Below are 5,963 nucleotides of genomic sequence, written 5' to 3'. Positions count from 1 at the left end.
ACAGTTCCCTGTATGAAACCTCTTTGAGAAAAAAATCTCTCTTTCTCTCTCTCATTCCTCCATTATGCCCATCAGTCTCTTGAAAAATTTCGAAAGCTCTGAAGATTATTTTCATTTCCTGTCCCCCCTCCATTTCCTTTTTTCTCTCATTTTTTAATGTTCTGTTTGTCGACATTGTTTTGTTTTTTCATACGGATGAAATTTGACATGATTGTGTCCTATATGTTGCTACACTGAGACAAAACTAGGGTGCCGGAAGTCCCATCGAGTGACTGGGTTCTGGCACTCTAATATTGAACTCCAACATCGGAAAGCGCGACACTATAATAGGGAGATTTCGCATCGAATCCTGATCCCCATAACGCAACCCATGTTGGCGCCATCTTGTTTACATCATGTTTTTAGATTTAGCACGGGATCGAAAACCGAAACCGAAAACCGAAGCGAACCTAGCGGACGCTCAAGTAATCATACCTTTAATTTGTTCAATGTTTTGTCTTGTCCTAAATAACAAATTATTCAAATCAGTTTTTGAATTAATTAATTAAAAACAGGAAACAATGATTTTTTAAAATTATTTATTTGTTTTCTCAATTTAATTATTCCACCGTGTTCCTTATCTGTTACGTTCTTTTTTGTACAAATGAAACGATAGGTAAAAAAAGGACATAACAGATAACGAAGAAAAGAAAAAATTAATAATTAATTATTACATAAAAAATGAGTTTTTTGATATGTTTTTGTTTTTAATTAATTTCTGAATTAATTAAGATACCTACCTACATCAAAAAATTTCAGTCAAAATTAATTTCCCCTTCAAAAATGTAAAATAACCGCTTTTTTTTATTGTTCTTACTCTTGTTCATGAGTTATTTATTTTGTATCATAAAATACATTGCATATGTTGTTTTACCAATTTCCCTTTGCAATGTTTTGTTAAATTGGATTATATACCTTTTGGTGCACAGAACCTTATCTTTTTTCTTTTTGTTTCTTATTGGTATTTTTTCTTATCTCGTGCAGTCTTTTTTTTTATTCTTATTATCTATTGTTCTTATAATTATCTATTAATCTACTGTAATGTTACCTACAATTCCTTTTTTTTCCTTTCTTGATTAAATTTTTGGGAAGGAAAAACAGTATCTCTTTCATGGGTGAGAAAATAGTGACCTATTTTGTGGGGGGGAATGTTCAGACCTCCTAGTTCCCTTTCCTGTAAACGCGCCTTAGGGGGTACGTACCCCTGATTCTCCAAACGTACAAACCGAACACAGCAACGAACTACGTACCCCTGGTTGTTTATAATCTTCACTATAGTCAGTCGTCAACTATAACCCGGTGAGTCCGCATCTACTCGTATCGTTTCTATAAAAAGTGGTGATTTTCTTATCAAATCTTCATCTTCATATCTTGTCAAATCAAACAAAACATCTAACGTACCAAATGAAGCAGAGATTGAGGTGTTCATAGATCAGGAAGAAAACAGACATCTAACTGATAGACGGATGCACTCTGACGTAGAGCAACTGAGATATTAGAGAAAAAGAGAGAAGGGTTTGGTAAAGTTTGGTGTGACTTTAATGTAGGCCTCGGCTCTCATGGGTTAATGCAAGTTTTAATTCAAATAGTTTTCAAAACTTCAGATACAGGTGACTAAGTAGGTTAATAGTTTCGAAGTTCAGCCAAGGATAGGAGCGATATAGGTGTAGGGATGGAGGAAACTTTAGTAGGTCAGGTCTTGTCAACTCCAAGGATAGGAGCGATATAGGTGTAGGGATGGAGGAAACTTTAGTAAGTCAGGTCTTGTCAACCAAGAAAAGTAGCGATATAGAAGGATAAAGGAAACTATAGTAGGTCAGGTCTTGTCAACCAAGAAAAGTAGCGATATAGAAGGTTGGGGAAAGTTTAGTAAGTCGGGTCTTGTCAACAAAGGATAGGATTGATGGGGGAAACTTTGGTCAGTCGAATCTTGTCTCAATAAACGAAGCAAGAAACCTGAAAGAAGGTTGTGTGACCTTGTTGTACAATCTGCTTACAGCATTCCTGATTTCCAGCGACAGGATAGTGTACGTAACCATGATATTTACTTACTTTCCGTGTACGTAAGATAGGGAGGACACATATATTTTCTCACGGTGTTGAAAGGAATGGGGTTTAAAACTTCCTTGTATCCATGATTATAAATTGTCCCAAAACCGAAGTGAGAAGTCCCCTCCCTAATTGAGTTAAGACTCGAAACTTGCATGGTGTTTGGTTTCCAAATGGAGTTTTAATTAAAGACATGTGTTCGTGAGAAGGAAGAACGCCAGTTGGGTCCCATGACCTTTTTTCTTAACGTAGTCGACTACCCGTTGGGTCCTGGGGTTTTGAGGGTCCAACTACCAATTGGGTCGCGGCTTTACTACCAGTTGGGTCCCGTATGACTGTAATTACATGGATGAAAAAATAACAATTACCAAAATTTCTTAGTAAGTCAGGTCTTGTCAACCAAGAAAAGTAGCGATATAGAAGGTTGGGGAAAGTTTAGTAAGTCGGGTCTTGTCAACAAAGGATTTCCAGCGACAGGGTACGACCATAGTGTACGTAACCATGATATTTACTTACTTTCCGTGTACGTAAGATAGGGAGGACACATATATTCCAGCGACAGGGTACGACCATAGTGTACGTAACCATGATATTTACTTACTTTCCGTGTACGTAAGATAGGGAGGACACATATATTATCTCACGGTGTTGAAAGGAATGGGGTTTAAAACTTCCTTGTATCCATGATTATAAATTGGCCCAAAATCGAAGTGAGAAGAAGGATGGGATAGGAGAAAGCCAGCCGTTCCGAGAACAAACCTTATCTGTTTAGGATAAAATCCTCCCTGAGCGGAAATCGAACCCGTTTCTTTTTCTTCAACAAAGAACATTTTATTCGTTCTGAAGGGAAAGGCCTATAGAACACTAACATTAGATAATAAATTACAATAATAAAAGTAAAGAAAGTAAAAAATACAATGAAGAGATTAATTTTATAGTCTCAAGACGGCTTTTCTGTGAATATAGTAGCTATCCACCTTCATACTAAGAAAGGTGTTTTTAACTTTGAGAACGGGTATACCTTTCAACAACCATACCTAGTTACTTGTACTTGGTTTGTTAATTTATCCACATTATACATACCTACATAGAATAGAATATATCTTATTTATCCTGCCCGAATAGGACGGCAAAGTCCCTTCACCACAGCAATCTGAATAAGGTCTCGTATATTTGATGGGTTAAAAATTAATACATGTTATAACAATACAGTTAATGCAGTTATCAGTAACAATCTTAATCTAGAAATGCGAAAATTGTATCTATGTTTGTGTTATAGTCTCAAGACGGCTTTTCTGTGAATATAGTAGCTATCCACCTTCATACTAAGAAAGGTGTTTTTAACTTTGAGAACGGGTATACCTTTCAACAACCATACCTAGTTACTTGTACTTGGTTTGTTAATTTATCCACATTATACATACCTACACAGAATAGAATATAATATCTTATTTATCCTGCCCGAATAGGACGGCAAAGTCCCTTCACCACAGCAATCTGAATAAGGTCTCGTATATTTGATGGGTTAAAAATTAATACATGTTATAACAATACAGTTAATGCAGTTATCAGTAACAATCTTAATCTAGAAATGAGAAAATTGTATCTATGTTTGTTGCTATCTGCCGACAAGAAAATTCTGTTCAACTTCTAGAGCCCAAACGGTAAGAGATAGTCCATTTATAAATGGAACTTGCTAAATTTGGATGTTAAAGAAGTGCAATATCTGCGGAGTTGCCGCTATCTGCCGACAAGAAAATTCTGTTCAACTTCTAGAGCCCAAACGGTAAGAGATAGTCCATTTATAAATGGAACTTGCTAAATTTGAATGTTAAAGAAGTGCAATATCTGCGGAGTTGCTAGGCAACGTTCGAAACATACGACAACCAGATTCGGTGATTCCTTTGAAAATGTAACCCCAGATTCCACCAACTCCTAAAGAAAATGTTCGTTCGGTGGCACACCGATGGCCCTAATCAAGTCCAAATCCACTCTAGAGGTCATCCGGTATATTCCTCCGCGGAAGACCAAACCCAAGTTGCCAGTCATCTTGAAGAGGTCTAAACGGAAGGTCCGCGTTTGTAATGTCCTCGCTGGTAAGTGCTTTTCCTCTTTTTTCGATATCTGCTAAGGGTGGATTTCACCAATATTTTTTATGTCCTTACAAGGCTTGTTAAGCTAACAGCCTGTTAAGTTCAATTTGATTTGTAATAAGTATAATAACTTAACAGAGCTGTTAAGCTAACAGGCTGTTAGGGGCTAAAAAGAAGGTTGGTGAAATCCAGGGTTTTACTTTTTTTTTAGTGACGGAGGTTTTAACCTCCGCGATAAATTTTGGTCGGGGCGGAAATCCAGTATGGGCTTTGCCGCTGTGTCCACTATATGTACATAGATTTCTGTACACACGATAGGTTTTTTTTATTTTTTATTTATTTTTTTTTTTTTTAAGAGGTTTGTTTGACAGAGGGAACTCTAACTGCTATGCTCTTATCGCGTGGAATTGGGGAGGTGTGTTCAGAAGTTTGCTGGAATTCCGTGTACGTGGTCTTACGAGGTAAGCATTACATCTTTATACTTTTTTTAAGAGGTTTGACAGAGGGAACTGTAACTGTTAGGGTCTTATCGTCCCGAAATCGAAGAGAGAAGGAAGAAAGAATAGGAGGAAAGCCAGCCGTTCCGAGAACGAACATTATCCCATCAGGATAAATCCGCCCCGAGCGGGAATCGTACCCACGGCCTAGCGCTTACAAGGCACAAGGCAGACGCGCCACCAACCAAGCTATGTAACTAGGCTGGCTAGTATTACATTTTTATACGGGTCTAGGATTTACTTTGCCCTTGGGATCAAATTAATTTGAAAAAACCATTTACTGATGAAGTTTTGTAATGAAACAATAAGATCTATTTACCCATACCTAGCTAGCAATCCTAATCTTTAAGCTTTACTAGTGAATTAGAAGAGTTATTAGTCTAGGTAACAATAAAATTTATATTACCTAGTAGGGTTGCCATAAGTAGGTAAATTTTAGACCTTGCTGAAAATCTTCAAATCAGTGGAGATGTCAAAACTCCGAATGTCCAATACATTGCTAGAAGACTACCCATTGAAATCAGTGGAGATGTCAAAACTCCCATATACCCATACAATGTATTTAGTCAGTGGAGCCGATGTCAAAACTCCGAATGTTCAATACATTGCTAGAAGACTACCCATTGAAATCAGTGGAGATGTCAAAACTCCCATATGTATACCCATACAATGTATTTAGTTAGTGGAGATGTCAAAACTCCCATATGTATACCCATACAATGTATTTAGTTAGTGGAGATGTCTGAACAACCACTTCAGAAATAAAATTAGTCCGCATTGGATCTTTCCCAATTGAGTTTTACAATTTACGGAATTATTGTCTAGCTGTCTAATGATGAGATGCTTGTAAAAAATAGGTATTAGTATGCATGTAACTGCTATTTTATTGCCATCAAAAAAACCATTTACTGATGAAGTTTTGTAATGAAACAATAAGATCTATTTACCTATACCTAGCTAGCAATCCTAATCTTTAAGCTTTACTAGTGAATTAGAAGAGTTCTTAGTCTAGGTAACAATAAAATTTATATTACCTAGTAGGGTTGCCATAAGTAGGTACATTTTAGACCTTGCTGAAAATCTTCAAATCAGTGGAGATGTCAAAACTCCGAATGTTCAATACATTGCTAGAAGACTACCCATTGAAATCAGTGGAGATGTCAAAACTCCCATATACCCATACAATGTATTTAGTTAGTGGAGCCGCTCAGTTGGTAGTGCGTCTGCCTTGTAAGCGCTAGGCCGCGGGTTCGATTCCCGCCCGGGGCGGATTTTATCCTGGTGC

The 5,963-nt window shown here is 37.1% G+C and overlaps 1 protein-coding gene across 1 annotated transcript in view; it reads left to right on the top strand.

Moving 5' to 3' along the window:
- Window positions 1-4,588: 4,588 nt before the first annotated feature.
- The window catches only part of LOC103518218 (chondroitin sulfate synthase 1-like), a gene marked incomplete at its 3' end in the record, with an annotated part of 35,165 nt that continues 33,790 nt past the window's right edge, over window positions 4,589-5,963 (top strand). The window contains exon 1 of the mRNA XM_008483277.2: window positions 4,589-4,642. The remainder of the gene's footprint in view (window positions 4,643-5,963) is intronic.

The sequence above is a fragment of the Diaphorina citri genome, unplaced genomic scaffold, assembly GCF_000475195.1.
Source record: "Diaphorina citri unplaced genomic scaffold, Diaci psyllid genome assembly version 1.1 scaffold2122, whole genome shotgun sequence".
NCBI classification, from domain to species: Eukaryota; Metazoa; Arthropoda; class Insecta; order Hemiptera; family Psyllidae; genus Diaphorina; species Diaphorina citri.
The sequence above is the reverse complement of the archived record's forward strand: the minus strand, read 5'-3'. Positions and strand labels throughout refer to the sequence as shown.